We start from the raw sequence: 16,954 nt of genomic DNA, 5'->3' as shown, positions 1-16,954 counted from the left end.
TGATTCTTTGTGACACATTAAGCTCCACAAGTTATTCTTTGTGACACATTTAGTAGTGAAAATATTTCCAATGCGACTTCCTTAAAAATACAAAGCTGAAGTCAACAACAGGGGAAGAAATGGTGTATAACGCACTACACCAACAGATGATACATACCCCAATTACCAAGAGAAACTAAGCCCTGAAAGAATCTGACTGAGAAGAACAGGGGCGGTCAGATCACATTCTGGAACAAGGCGAACTGAATGGGTGAAAAAGAAATTACAATGCACATATGTTCTATCAAACACAAAAGCATAACAACAGCGCCTAATGCCATGACATTTGTTCTGACGTGACAAATTATAACACTGTCTAGTCACTCAAATTATTCTTTCTGGATCAGCTCAATAGTTGTCAGACAGTTTAAATAACAAGTGTTCTGGGCAAACTTTATGTCTTGAGATGTAGAATTTAAACTACCCAAAAGAAATTAAGGTTAGGTGAGATTTGTATCATCGTAAAAGGAAAAGACAATTAAACATGAATGTCTTCGGTTTGAATATCTAGAGGTTTTGGTTATAATGTAAAAACAATGTTGAAATTAGGTTTCAAATATAATGGCTGAATATCAATGAGAAAATGATTTGTAGAAACCTATGAGAAGTCAGTTTACTGACACCATGATTTGGTCATCTGATGTCGATGCACCACTACCAAATAAATCAAATTCTATTAATGACTTGCTAGCTGCAGGAGACTGCATCATTTATCAGACTATGATCACATCATTTAAAAATATGCTCAAATACACTTTAACATATTATATCAACTTAAGTTCAAATGTTTAAGACCATTTTGTTCCATATAAATCTAATGGCATGTGTCGTATGTGATGACCTAGAACATAAACAGAATGCTTGTCTTATGAGGTAACTACTGGATGTTATGATGTACACACGTCTAATTAAACTAAGGAGAGAAATGTTGGAGGACATCGCACCACACTGGGCCGGGTAAACACTACGGAGGTGAGTCTATCAGTGGTTAGTCTAGGAACTTTTATATCTTAACAAAATCAATGTGCAAGAAACTCCATGATATACTTCAAACCTAAGAAATTCGAAAGACAGATGAATATTGAGCTAGCGAGCTTCATAATGGAGCGCCTATACACCAACCCATATAACATCCATACCATAGAAGTTGCGTTCCGCAGTAGACATTGAACTTGGAGAAATTCATATGAGAAAAATATGTCATAAATAGGGTACCTGGAAATATCATCGAGGGTTGAGCCTTCACTGAAACCATGTCAGATGGAAGTTCTGGATTCTCATATATGTGTAAACCAACCTGCAACGTTTGTAGGAATATCGAAAATGCAATATGAAGTTATATACAAAGATAATATAGATAAGAAAATTCATACCATAATTTCGAACATCAACATGTACAGAATCAAACAGCAAACCTATAAATGGAATCCTTCGACTTATTACATAAAACAAACTACACAGTTGTATCATTCTTATGAGTCCTGATAAGGAAAAGAAAGATGTTGCAGATTCAAACCAAAACACATCGCTTGCATTCAATTTAAAAACAAACAAAACAAGTTACTTCTTCCTTCAATTGGTAGCATCCGGCATCCCATTCCCTTGTCCTTTTCCACTTCCTACTCCTTTACATCTACATATATCTCTTCCTCTTACATGTGTGGTGGAGTCTACATCAATAAAATATACCTATCTTCGTCTGTTTTAATGACTTTATGTCTTCTAATCATTGATTTAATCGAAGCAGCCACTTGATATGAATGAGTGTTTGGTAAATTCGCATAACGAAGGTTTATCTGGTCTCTAATGTCTACAATAGTTGAACCTGAAGCTTCACCTGAGTGAGTAATTGCATCTATTATCATCTGCACAAACAGTTAAACAGTAGTAAGTTATTAATCAACAACAAAAAGCCACAGCTGAAAGATTACAACACGGTCCAACCATTATCGAGGTAGACCAGAAAGAACACATGAAACAAACTGAACTAAACAAAATTATGATTCAAATTCAGGCCCGAATCCTTCTCTTGGCAGGTCATTTGGATTTACATTCTCAAAAATCTCCTTGTTCCTCAAAAAACACAAATCTCAACACACCAGACTTTCTTTATAGCTGCACTTTACTTCTAGCAGATGATAAGATAATGATAAGATACATAAGGAGGATCCGAAGGATTATGGCATATATATAGAAAATATCTGATCCTATTAGAATTTGAGTTTTCTTTCCAGACAATCCCAGTAATAGATTGCTCATCGAGTGTTAAAACTTTGATTTGGCATCTATCAGAAATTGAAATTTGTAAAAACAATTACGAAGAAATAGATATCGAAAGACAGATGCTCATGAAAATCCTAACAAACACATAATTTAATGAAGAAGACAAGGAGTATAATTATACATACCTCCTCCGCAGTGGAATTACTCGTTTTGACACTGCCTCTCTTCTTGTCAATTCTGTTCTTCGGTGAAATCCGCTTACCATTCTTCTTCTTCTTCTTCTTCTTCTTCTTCTTCTTCTTCTTCTTCTTCTTCTTCTTCTTGTCAATAAAACATACTTATCTTCGTCTGTTTTGAAGACTTGCTTTCTTCTAATCATTGATTTAATCGAAGCACCCACTTGATACGAATGAGTGTTTGGTAAATTCGCAAAAAGAAGAATTATCCGGTCTCTAATGTCAACAATATTTGACCCTGAAGCTTCACCTAAGTGAGTAAGCTTCACCTAAGTGAGTAATACATATTTTGACCCATGCGATAAACGTGTATGCCATGCACCAAGTCCCTTTTCTACACGGATTTTTTTTTCTCTTCGCGAGTTTTCTTTAGAAAATTAATTCCAAAATTAATTCTTAAGAGTTTCATTTATGGGTAAATTCTTTTTACGTGTTTTACTTGTTTCTGAAGAAAACCAAAACCTAACTTGATTTTCAAGTATTTCATCCTATAAATACAACTCGAAATTCTATTTTCAAAATGCACAAGAAGCAATTCTTTTTATTATCTTCTTCTTTTGTTTGTGCGGCGTTTTTACTTTCCATCCCCGTTGCTGAGTTCGAAGAGAGGGTAACTTGCGTTGTGCTACCTCAAGTTATATCGGGCAGTCTTATCCTGGACACATCTTCGCTGTGAGGGGTTTAGCATTACTCAACGCGAGTATACCCGCGAACTAATGTGTTAAGGACAACTTGTTGAACTTGTGATTCTGCCCTCGTCAAGTTATTTCGGTAGAGTTTTTTCGGATTAGTTCTTTACATATTATTTTGATACGTCTAACGTGCAGTTTATTGTTGCAAGATTCCAACAATCTTAACACATTAGTTTCCTTGTAACAATAGGAAAAAACGATGTTGAAAAACCAAAGAAGTTTAACGGAAAGGATTTCAAGAGGTGGCATTCGAAGATGTTGTTTTATCTGAGCCATCATGAACTGGATTATGTACTTGTTCCAACTGAAGAATTGATGAATGCTGAAGTTTTGAACGAGGAGGAGCTCGCGTATAACAAGAGGTCGAATTTTCTGGCTAAAAATCATATCATGAATGGTTTGGAAGATGCGATGTATGATTTTTACAACGCTAAAGACAATTTCAGTGCTTATGATTTGTGGACTGCGTTAGAAGCGAAGTACCAAGTTGAGACTGCAGGGAGCAAGAAATTTCTGGTGGCGAAATTTATGGACTTCAAGATGACGAATGATAAGCCTGTTGTTGATCAATTCCTCGAATTTCAACAAATCATTAATGAGATTCTTGCTGAAGGTATGGTCATTGATGAGACGTTTCAAGTATCTGCGGTGATTGAGAAGTTTCCAGACTCAATTGGGAAAAAAGATTCAAGCGGAAGAGATGTTGTGCACCAAAGAAAAGAACGTGTCATCTTCAAGGGACATGGCGAACAAAGCTCATATGTCTGAACACAAGTCATCCAAAGTTGGAAAAGGTGACAACAACAATCGCAACTCGAAGCATGTACCTAACAAGAAAGGTATGTTTCGTAAACCAGAATCGAGCATTATTAAAATTAAGGGTCCTTGTTGGGTGTGTGGAAATACTGGTCATATGGAAGTTCACTGTAGACAGCGTAAGGACAAGAAGAATAATGCTAACTTGGTTGAGAAGAACGAAGACGAGTTTTCTGCTGTTGTGTATGAAGTTAATTTGGTGACCAATGTGATGGACTGGTGGGTATACCCTGGAGCTACCAAGTATGTTTGTGGGAACATAGACCTGTTCACTTCTTTCCATAAGGCAGGGGAAGGCGAGAAACTCTATATGGGTAACTCATTTGCATCAGAGGTTGCAGGAAAAGGAAAGGTCGGTCTGAAACTCACATCTGGAAAGACTCTCACATTGAATGAAGTTCTTCATGTTCCAGACATCTGCAAAAATCTTGTTTCTTGTTCTGTTTTAGATGATAAGGGTTTTAAAGTTACAATTGAGTCTGGAAAACTTATAGTAACCAAGGGCAATGATTATGTGGGTAAGGGTTATAAGACTGGGGGGTCTATATAAACTTAATGTAACTTGTCCTGAATTGAAATTGAATGATTCTTCTACTTACATGTGTGTGTCATTGAACGTTTGGCACGGTAGACTTGGTCATGTAAATTATAAATCAACGCACAAACTGGCTAGCGTAGGCTGCATACCCAAATTCACTTTAGATAAAAATCATAAGTGTGAGATTTGCGTAGAATCCAAGCATGATAAGAAATCATTCAGTAAGAATGTCCACAGAAACTCTAAACCCTTAGATTTAATCCACTCAGACCTAGTTGATATGAAGTCAGTTCAAACAAGAGGTGGTAAGAAATGGTTTATTACTTTTATAGAAGATTGTACGAGGTACTTCCATGTTTACTTACTTAGAGGAAAGGACGATGCCTTGGAAGCCTTTAAGATATATAAAAGTGAAGTCGAAAACCAATTGAATACTACCATTAAAACTATTAGGTTTGACCGTGGTGGTGAGTATGAAATTCCCGTAGGAGATTTCTGTGAAGAACATGGCATAATACATGAAACTACAGCCCCTTATTCACCTCAATCCAATGGTGTAGCTGAACGAAAGAACCGTACCCTTAAGGATATGATGAATGCCATGTTGATTAGTTCAGGATTACCTTCGAATTTGTGGGGGGAGGCTATCCTCTCAGCCAATTACATCCTGAACAGAGTACCCTTTAAAGGATCAGATAAAAGTCCATATGAGTTATGGAAAGTAAAAACCATCTTATGATTACTTCAAAGTGTGGGGGTGCTTGGCAAAGGTGGCCATCCCTCCTCCTAAGACAAATAAGATAGGACCCAAAACCGTTGATTGTGTTTTTATAGGGTATCCTGAGCATTCTAGTGCTCATAGGTTTATGGTTGTGAGTTCTGAAATTTCTGACATAGGGTTGAATACTATCATGGAGTCTAGGGATGCTGAGTTCTTTGAGAATGTTTTTCCTATGAAACGTGATTCTCGAAAGAGATGTTTAGATGATCCCCTAGAATTTACCATCCAAGTCAGTCATTACCTTTAGAGGAAGATGAACCAGAAATAGAACCTAGAAGAGGTAAAAGGGTTAAAACTATGAAAACCTATCCTGGTTGCATTACATACCTAGCCGAGTCTGATCCTCAGACTTACAAAGAAGCCATGACTTGTCCTGAAGCTCCGTGGTGGAAAGAAGCTTCAATTAGTGAAATGGATTCCATTCGAGAAAACGGTACTTTTGAACTTGTAGATTTACCTCCAGGGTCTAAGGCCATAGGTTGTAAATGGATTTTCAAGAGAAAACGTAATATAAATGGAACTATTGAAAAATACAAGGCTAGGTTGGTAGCGAAAGGCTATAACAGATAGAAGGTATAGACTTCTTTGATACATCACCAGTAAGTAGAATTAGCTCCATTAGGATGTTAATTGCTATAGCTTCTGTCCATAACCTACAGATACATCAAATGGATGTAAAGACAGCGTTTTTGAATGGTGAATTAGATGAAGAAATTTATATGGAACAACCCGAAGGATTTGTAGTTAAAGGTTGTGAGAAGAAGGTTTGTAAACTGAAGAAATCTTTGTATGGATTGAAACAAGCACCTAAACAGTGGCATGAGAAATTTGATCATGTGATGATTTCTAGTGGTTTTAGAATTAATGAATCTGATAAGTGTGTTTATACTAAACTTGTCAAGGATGCCTGTGTGATTGTATGCTTGTATGTTGATGATATGCTTATACTAGGTACAAACATGGATGTTATTAATACCACTAAGAAAATGTTGAATGAGAACTTTGACATGAAAGACTTAGGCCCCGCTGATGTCATATTAGGGATGAAGATTAGAAAAACTTCTAATGGCTATAGTCTGAGTCAGTCTCATTATGTTGAATCCATACTTAAGAAATATAATCAGTTTGACTGTAAACCTGTTTGCACTCCATATGATTCTTGCAAACTCATGAAGAATAAGGGTGTAGGTGTTAACCAACTTGAATACTCAGAGTCATAGGAAGTCTGATGTATTTGATGAATTGTACGAGACCAGACATTGCTTATGCTGTGAGTAGGTTAAGCAGGTATACTTGTAATCCAGGGCAGAAACATTGGGATGCACTTAATAGAGTGCTAAAGTACTTGAAGTACACAATGACCTTTTGTTTGAATTACGAAGGGTATCCGGCCGTTTGAGGGATTTTGCGATGCGAACTGGATAGCAGACTCAGAGGAGTCTAAGTCTACGAGTGGATATGTATTCACTCTAGCAGGTGCGTCTGTATCTTGGAAGAGTTCCAAACAGACATGTATAGCTCGCTCAACTATGGAGTCGGAGTTTATTGCGTTAGATAAAGCAGGAGAGGAGGCCGAATGGCTAAGAAACTTTTTAGAAGATATTCCTCTCTGGCATAGGCCTGTGCCAGCTATATCTATACATTGTGACAGCAAATCTGCAATAGGTAGAGCTAAAAATAGCTTCTACAATGGAAAGTCTATACATATGCGTAGAAGACATGATTCTTTGAAATTACTAATCTCAACAGGCGTTATTTCCATAGATTGGACAAGGTCCAAGGAGAATATCGCGGACCCTTTGACGAAAGGCTTGTCCAAGGAGATAGTTAGTAAAGCATCGAAGGGGATGGGGCTTAGGCTCAAATAATTAAACTTGCCATGAAGGATACTCAACCTTGCTGACTGGAGATTCCAAGATCAAGGTTTCGAATGAGACAACTAATTTGTGGTAGTTAAAGGTAAACACTATCAGATTTTTCTGTCCCTTCCCTATGGTGTTGATGTGATAGTGTGACTGCATGTGGAGGATGACTTTTAATTAAGTCTTAATGAGTTCTATAGTTTCAATTTAAGATTGAAGTGGGGTGTAGCAGTAAGCACTCTTGATGGAACTCACCTATCTGAATGAGGAAGTGGGTCGCTTCCTATGAGAATGGAGCCAATTCTTAGAGCATTCTGAGAAACAGGATATGTCCAGGGCCAAATGGACAAAACGGCACGAACTTAGCAACACTTGGAGGATATCATGCGTGGTTTTTTGAATACACCAAAGCTATCAGTTCAAGACTAGGTTCACTGTTTAGCAGTAGTTCCGGTAACTTCTCACTAAGCAAGGGTGTAAGACCTCATGGACACCTTTTCCTAAATGGTATCTTCCTTATTCTGATTTTTTCGTTTTTTCAAGATTTCATTCATGTGGGGGATTGTTGGAGAAAAATGAGTTAAATAAGTTAAATAAAAATGTTTTGGTCTTGGTGTGGTCTGATCTAGTGACCTATGGGTCCAAGGATACTTGCTCATTTTATGAGTGAATGAATCTCTCTTTACTCCCACATTGGGTATAATAGAGAAGGAGCTCCACTATATAACCATATTCTTATGGATATTTTGTAAAACAATGTGGGTGGAGCGGGTGGGAAAAAATACATATTTTGACCCATGCGATAAGCGCGTGTGCCATGCACCAAGTCCCTTTTCTACACGGATTTTTTTTTTCTTCGCGAGTTTTCTTTAGAAAATTAATTCCAAAATTAATTCTTAAGAGTTTTATTTATAGGTAAATTCTTTTTACGTGTTTTACTTGTTTCTGAAGAAAACCAAAACCTAACTTGATTTGCAAGTATTTCATCCTATAAATACAACTCGCGTGTGCCATGCACCAAGTCCCTTTTCTACACGGATTTTTTTTCTTGGCGAGTTTTCTTTAGAAAATTAATTTTAAAATTAATTCTTAAGAGTTTTATTTATGGGTAAATTCTTTTTACGTGTTTTACTTGTTTCTGATGAAAACCAAAACCTAACTTGATTTGCAAGTATTTCATCCTATAAATACAACTCGAAATTCTGTTTTCAAAATACACAAGAAGAAATTCTTTTTATTATCTTCTTCCTTTGTTTGTGCGGCGTTTTTACTTTCCATCCCCGTTGCTAAGTTCGAAGAGAGGGTAACTTGAGTTGTGCTGACTCAAGTTATATCAGACAGTCTTATCCTGGACACATCTTCGCTGTGAGGGGTTTAGCATTACTCAACTCGAGTATACACGCGAACTAATGTGTTAAGGACAACCTGTTGAACCTGTGATTCTGCCCTTGTCAAGTTATTTCGGTAGAGTTGTTTCAGATTATTTCTTTACATATTATTTTGATACGTCTAACGTGCAGTTTATTGTTGCAAGATTCCAACAAACCCTAACACATAAGATAACTACTTAGAAAGACAGAAATAAGCTAGGAGAAATAAAAAGAAGAAGACGATGAGTATAATTTTACATACCGAAGGATAATCTTTCCTTTGTGGTAGTTGTTCTGGTAACTCCTCCATTTTGACACTCGTTTTCTTTCCTCTCTTCTTGTCAATTTTGTTCTTCACTGGAATCCGTTTTCCACTATCTTTTTTCTCCTCTTCTTGTCTCTGTTGTTGTGTTGTTCTTCATTTTCTTCCTATCGTTTTCCTGTATACTACTTTCCTTTGATATCTCCTTTAGGCTTTAATACGGAGTGGGTGTGGGTAAGGGTGTAAAATGGGTCGGGTCAGGCTGCCTAATTACAGAATGGGACGGGATAGGGCGGGCACGTGCATCTCCTACCCAACAAACTTAACTGGACGGGCAGGCAGGGCTATTCATCCACATAAAGTACTCATGGTCTGCCCAAGCCTGCTATATTATTTGGGCTCGGTAGGATAGGGCCAAATGAGCCTTGCATATTACAAATACATATTTAAAATAAAAATTGGAGATTTTCTTTTTCATAGACTAAGTGTGGTAGTACAAAAAGGGGTTAGAGCCCAGTTTGTTGCTCGGTTTCCGACTAGTTTCTTGTCTGATGAGGATCCATTGTATTAATTTTTTATATAATACAAAATTTGTTAAAAAAGAAAGAAACAATTTCCTAAATGATGATGATTTAGTTACTGCTAATTTGAACACTTTCCTAAATAAAAATAAAAATAAAAGTAACGCAATAATACACAAATTTTATTTTAAATTATTAATCAAATACTTGCATGATCAATTCAATGAGGTTTAGCCATATTCAAGACGTTCCAATCATATTAGAAATTCATTCGAATAACTAATACTTTATATAAAAAAAGATTTCTTTAGTGATTCAAAAAAGTTAACAACCACAAATAGACGCACAATAGATGGGAAGTGCCTTACATTTTTTCTATATGACCGGCATATTTAAATCCTATAAAAGAAAAGTCAAAAAGTGCAGATGAGAACAATAGGGATTGACAATATCCAGTATTTATACTGAGTATATTCTAGGATAAAAAAAATAATGAAAACAGTCATTTAGAGCAACTGCAGTGGTGCGAGTATAACCAAAGATCAAAGACCAAAAAAAACGACTAAATTTGAGTTTAGTCTGGTGTGTGACGCTACGGGTGGAAGACTAAATTTGATCGAGCGTAACACTGTGCATCCGCCCGTTGTTTTATAAAAAAAAAAAAAAAAAAAAAATTGGGGCGGACGATTAAATCTCCGCCCGTCCCACTAAAGAATCAAAGTCATCTTATGGGGCGGAGGTGTAAACGTCCGCCCCATACAAAATTGAAAAACAAAAAAATGGCGCGGAGATTAAAAACACGCCTGGTGTGGGGCGTAAACTAAATGTACGCCTGGTGTGGGGCGTAGCCTTCAGGTCCCGCGCGATCAAATTTGGGTTTAGTCTTGCTCCCAGACCAAATATAGTCTGAAATATAGTCGAGGGTCAGGATTTAATCGATAGTCCGTCCCACTACGTTTCGTTAATAAACCAAATATTCGGGTTTAGTCGCCCACTGTGGATGCTCTTAGGCTTCCAAAATTTACGAACTCACTGGGAGTCCCATGAATTCTCCTCCGGAAAATAAAAATCGCACCTTCTTATTGAACAACCCTCCATCATGAATTGCTAGAACATGGCCATCACCTCTAACAATGTGTCCTCCATAATAAGTTTTTTTTTTTAAATGGTGTCAATTTTGACCCGTATTATTCTTTTGTTCTTACCACATAAAGTTACAAACAAATCTGATATTTTTCATATCGTGTCCTTACCGATATTAATTCTCTTGTTGGTTTTTAAAAAATCTGGACAATTTATGACGACAAAAAAATATAGGAACTCATACATTAAAGGAAAAAAAAGCATTTGTTTTGCAATAATATTAACAAAAAATGTATACGTCTACACACGCGGCAATAGTCATTTTTATTATAATATTATTAGGGCAACCAAAACTTCTTCTTAGGACGCCTAAATTCTGCCCATATCCAAATCAATGTGCCTTGGTGAAAAGACGAGCCAAATACACCATAATCTTTTATTTATCCACTTGTAAGCCCTCTACCGAAGGTGATTGTCTATGGACAAATTCGAAATAATACAACAGATTCGGCTCATACTTTGCGTGATCGTCCATGGATACGAGATCGATACAATACAACAACAAGGTTACTTGTGTGATTGACTATGGATACAAGATCGAGACAATATGACAACAAAGTGTGCACTTCATAATAGGTTTAGTAATAACCGAAACTCTATAGGATCAGTATCAAGTGTTACGAAATTAACATACGTCTGTAATTTACTTAATTATAATAACAATTATAATGCTAAAAACAAAGTAAATGACACAAAAAAATTTTGTAACGAGGAAAAAGAAAATGCAGAAAAATCCCGAGACCTAGTCCCAGAATTAAGCCGCTATACAAAATCTAATACAACCTTCATATAGTTGATACCAAGCGGACTACCCCTAGCTAATTAGTTACGTCAGTATCCATGCGTCTTCGACTTCAGAGTCACGCACGTGAATCACAATTTCCTTTGGATCGTATTTCAAACAGTAAAGCATGGAAATTTGTTTGGTACAACTTTATTCAAACTTTTGATTTGAGTTTGACAAAGGCTCTTCCGTTTAATGTAATAAATTTATTTTTCGGGTTTAAATTAATCTAAATATTGAATACCGAAATAAACAATTCCAAGATTCGAAATCAATCAATATAGATTTCAGAGAGAAATTATAAAGTGGTGCCGATCTCACGCAACTAATCAATCAAGTCTATCAAGGATAAACTGATGCTACTTGGATCCCAGTCGATCAAGGTTTGTGCAACAAATCCACAAGATATGAAAACTAATAAGAATTCGTCTTCATCTACAAAGCGTCTATTTCCTTCAAAAAATTTCACAACAACACTTGAATGCTCTTGTGATCAATCATACACATAACGGAGTTTGTTAACAATGGATTATCACAATACGCCTTTAGATCTAACAACAGTTTTAAAGATCCCGTCTATAGTTTGATCTAGTTTGAGTGAGCTTTATATCAGAAGAGAATGTTCTCAAGAATAAACAAAATAGGCGCAATCAAATTTACAACAACCGTTAGTCAATCAAATCAACAAACTGTACCAAAACAAAAGTATCATTTAACATTTAATTCTGGGTTGAATCCTCCTTCTCCACATTTGGATTTACATTCTCAAAAACCTTCTTGTTTCTAAAAAAAAAAAAAAACAAATCTCAATCCACCAGACTTCCTTTAATATCTGTCGAACTTCTAGCAGATGATGAACTACATAATGAGGATCTGAAGGATTACAGCATATACAAAATATCTATCCTATTAGATTCTAGATTCTTTTCCATAAAATCCTTGTAAGAATTCTATAAATCCATTACAAAAATTGCTCATGAGTGCTAAAACTTTAATTTGGCATCAATTAGAAATTCGCGATTTAGGAATTGAAATTGAAATTAATATAATTAGCTCAAAATCCTAACTGAAATAGATATAAATAGCTTAAACCCCTAATCACGAAGCAATAAAAATTAAAAGAAAGATGCTTATGAAAACCCTAACACATAAGATAATTACTTAGAAAGACAGAAATCGAGGACAAAAAAGAAGAAGACGATGGCTATAATTTTACATACCAAGGGGTAATCTTTCATTTTTTGTAGTTGTACTGGTAAGTCCTCCGTGGTGGAACTCGTTTTCATTTTTCGTTTCTTGTCAATTTTGTTCTTAACTGGAATCCGTTTTTCATTATCCTTTTCCTCTTCTTTTTTTCTTCTTTTTATGTTATTACTACGACACGGGCCATGATGTTGGTTCATTTTTAATATATTGTATAATTTGTGTCTGAAATACTTATCAACTCCTTATGATTTAATATGAGTTTGTTAGAAATAGTTGGGATTTTCCTCTCTTTTTTTCTTGTTTTTTTCCTTTAATATTTTACCGCTGGAGATTTTCTCAAACGAAAGAAATATAATCTTAACTTCCAGACACTTTTTTATTTAGGTTCATTGCTTATAATGAGATAATGCTCTACATGAACATGGAAGTTTAAATATTTTTTGGAAATATGTCGTCAGCAACGCTCATCTTAGTGAAATCAACAAATTAATATCGTCTATAAAAGTCTCCCCATGCTCCTATTTCGCTCCAGCCGACTCATCTAACATGGTCATGTTTTCGATCCTCCAAATAAGCAAAGAATAGTATTTTTTTGCATCAAACGGATGATACAAACTCTCCAATGTGACATGATTTTCCTGTAATTTTTAAACATCCATTAGATGACAATGTTTAAAATGTGTACCCATTACCTTTTCGAACGGATGTATATATGCGAATCTCTTCCATTAAGTCTTCAACATAGTATTGTGCCTAGCAGTTCATCTTAACGAAGGATTTGGTAACTTCAAAAGTCTTGGACATTTTGTCACTTCTATATGTTCCTACCTTCACTTGGAATACAATCTCGCGACACATTACCTCATAAAGAACCTTGAACACATATTGTACTCCCTGATCCTATTTCAAATTAATAGGTTGTCGATAGATCCTTTACCAAAATTTGTCATCTTCTACGTTGAATATTTATAAAAAAAAATTATGGTATTGTGGATCGTTGATTTCTAAGATTGTAGTTTTCAAAATTGGCCTCTTCAAGTCCTACGACTTTCTAAGTTTATATATCCTGTTTGTTTTTAACATTTTAGTTAGCCATATTATGTTTGTTACTAACTTTAAACTTGATGTCATCTTCTACTGTGAACTTAATGTGATTTCAGAATCGAAATAGTTATACCTCTTTCATTCGTATCAAGTAATCCGTTGTATATCCCAACAATTCTTCTACATCAATTCCTTTCTTTTGCCGTTTCCGGACCATCAGTAGCCATTATTGTCAAACGCAATATGTCCAAATTTTTTTGATGTTATGTAATTGCAATGTTCATTTTTCTTAAATAAATAGATTGTGGAAAAACTAAAAAAAAAAGAAGAACATAAGTCTTACATCGCGTCTAAGTTACTATATCCTAAATACTCTGGACACTGCTTCTGGCCTTAAGGGTGATTTCTATGCTTGCGGAAATCCTGGACATATGGCGGTTCACTGTAGAAACCGTAAGGACTTTAAAAAGAAAAATAATGTTAATTTGGTTGAAAACAACAAAGATGATTTTTCTGGCACGGTGTCTGAAGTAAATTTAGTAACAAATGTGAGAGACTGGCGGGTAGACTCTAGTGCAACCAAACATGTCCTTGGAAACAGAGATATGCTCACCTCTCATAATAAGGTAGGGGAAGGCGAGAAACTCTATATGGGTAACTCATCTGCAACTTCGGGTAGGAAAAAGCAAAGTTGGGCTCAAGCTCACTTCTGGAAAGACTCCCACTTTGAATGAAGCTCTTCATGTTTCGGACATCTGCAAAAATCTTGTTTCTTGTGGTGTTTTAGATGATAAGGGTTTTAAAATTGTAATAGAATATGGGAAATATGTTGTAACTAAGGAAACTATATTTATTTCCTTAATTAATTTGACAATACATGCAACATCAATCATTTGTGAAGTGAGCAATTTGCGCAAGTGTGGTCAATGTATCCGTTAACTGTAAATGGTATGAATCTAATAGATTTGAATTGTACCTCAATCTTAGATATCACCTTCTTCTCACATAACATAGCAATTGAGGAAGGACAAATCTTGACCACTCTTTACATAGGCAGAGTTAGCCAAACTATGTTTTGCAATTGTCTTACGTGGAAATTATTATTAATCCATATTTTAATCGGCTCTTATCGAAGTCTACTATACCTTCTAACCCAGTGAATAAAACCTATACATATTGATCCCCAATTAGATATTGTTGATTTGTAATCAAGAGTTCGCATGATTTGAGAATGTAAAATATAAAAAATATTCTATAAACATCGGAGGAAAAATTTAGATTTACTATTTAGAGTTTTTTATGATGATTTTGATGAACAAACATAATTTTCAAACAAATATTTTAGAATGTAAATACATTTTTCCGGTCAATAAGGTTTTATATCAGGAATTGATTGAAAGTACGTTGTTGTCTTTGTAGGTAGTTATCGCGAAACAACTCGAGATTATGGTCTTTCAGGAAAAAAAATGTAATAGTACTTGAGAGAGCGATAATGTTCTCTTACGCGGGTACACCAATTGCCTTTATATAATACGGATACCATTTCGGTGATCCAACAGTCATGATCATATTGTCTTATACGTTCAGGTATCATCCTCGAAAAATTTGGTTTTTGTGCTTATCAGTCGTGCTAAAAACAACCAATTACATCTTTCACAATATAATAAGATTTTTTTTTACTCGGTCAATAAAACTCACTAAAAAGCAAAAACTATTATTATCCACTACTATTACCAACACCCACCACCATAAAAACCATCCTCCGCCACTATTTCTTCCACCAATAGTAATGTTACCGCCTCCGCCATTCACAAACACCCGCCACAGTTTGAATTAATATAGTTTTTAGTAAAATTATTTATTAATAAAATTATGTATTTATGTTAGATTATTAAAGGGACATTTATAATAGAAATTTGATTAATCATTATGAACAATCAATGAGATACTAATTAATAAAACATTTAAAAATGGTCAAGTTGAACAAACCCCAGCGGTAAATTTATCTTTGCCAAGAACAAATCCTGACCACTCTTTATATAGCCAAATCGATAATAAATAATTTCATATGTTCTGATCTTGATTCGTGTCATTCGTTTAGTTATTACATAACATGGAAATTGATTGCACCAATTTTTTAAAATGAACATGTGTTTTATCAAGTTTATTTTAACATTAGAATGATCAACCACGTGTTATACTTTATAATATAACGTTACATATTGGCATTATGAAATTAGCATAATACTCCCTTCGTCCCTAATAAGATGACCTACTTGGTTTTAAACTTTGTCCCATAAATAGATGACCTATTTCACTAATCAAGGGATATTTCTAAAACTACCCTTTTAATTGATTATTTTTTCTATAAGAAATATGTATAATTTGATAGTCATGTTTATATTCGTTGCGTAGGTGTTTTAAAATGCTTTTCAACGGTATAAAGTTTATAAAAAACCGTGGTATAGTTTAAGAGATAAATCGTTTTTATATTTTACTAATTATTGCCCATAAGGGTATAATTGTAAAAAATAGTTAAATATACTCCACTTTCCTCCTTGCCTTAAAATTTGTGCAAACTACAACTAGGTCATCTTATTAGGGACGGAGGGAGTATGTTTTTGTTCACCAATACCCGTCACCATCATAAAACCATATGAATTCATTTTTTTTTATCCACCACCACCTAGTGGCAGAGCCAGGGGTTGACTAACCTGGCTCTAACCCCTTAAATTTTTAATAACTACATAAATTTTTTAGTTTATTTTATAAATAGTACTTTGTCCATATATATTTATGGTTTAGTCCACCAAAGTTTACATGTTTCTTTCAAAAAAAAATATGTAGGCCTCCTCAATGTCAATTTTTTACTCCACCACTGCCACCATCACTGCCGCCCACCCCATGTAGGTTGTTGGACGCAATTCTAATTTTCAATCACAATGCCATGTATGAGGTTTAGATTGAACAAAATATCGTCAATTGATTAGTTTCATTATTTTTTTCCGTGTATATATTCTTTTTTGTATTGCAATCAATTTTATTTTAACATTAAAAAATCATGATTTATATGATATAGTACCAAAGATAACTGGGGTACCATTTGGATGATCCAACTACGATCATGAAATTATTGTCTTGTATGATATCATCCCTGAAATATATGGTACCTTCATTTATCAAAAGTGTTAAAAACAACCAACCACATCTTCCACACTACGATGTTATCGATATTGTAACGATAATATAAAATTAATATTGTCCATCATTACTCACCAACACTACTTCTTCCACCACAAACCAGGGGCGGAGCCACGATTTTGAGAAAAGAGGGAGAAAAAATTCTTGGCAAGTTGGATACATGTGAAAAATGGACTTTGTATCCCATATTACGATAAAAGAACAAAAATACATATAATTGTGCTTGGCTCCACCCT

Source organism: Papaver somniferum, unplaced genomic scaffold, assembly GCF_003573695.1.
Source record: "Papaver somniferum cultivar HN1 unplaced genomic scaffold, ASM357369v1 unplaced-scaffold_131, whole genome shotgun sequence".
Taxonomy (NCBI): Eukaryota; Viridiplantae; Streptophyta; class Magnoliopsida; order Ranunculales; family Papaveraceae; genus Papaver; species Papaver somniferum.
The sequence above is the reverse complement of the archived record's forward strand: the minus strand, read 5'-3'. Positions refer to the sequence as shown.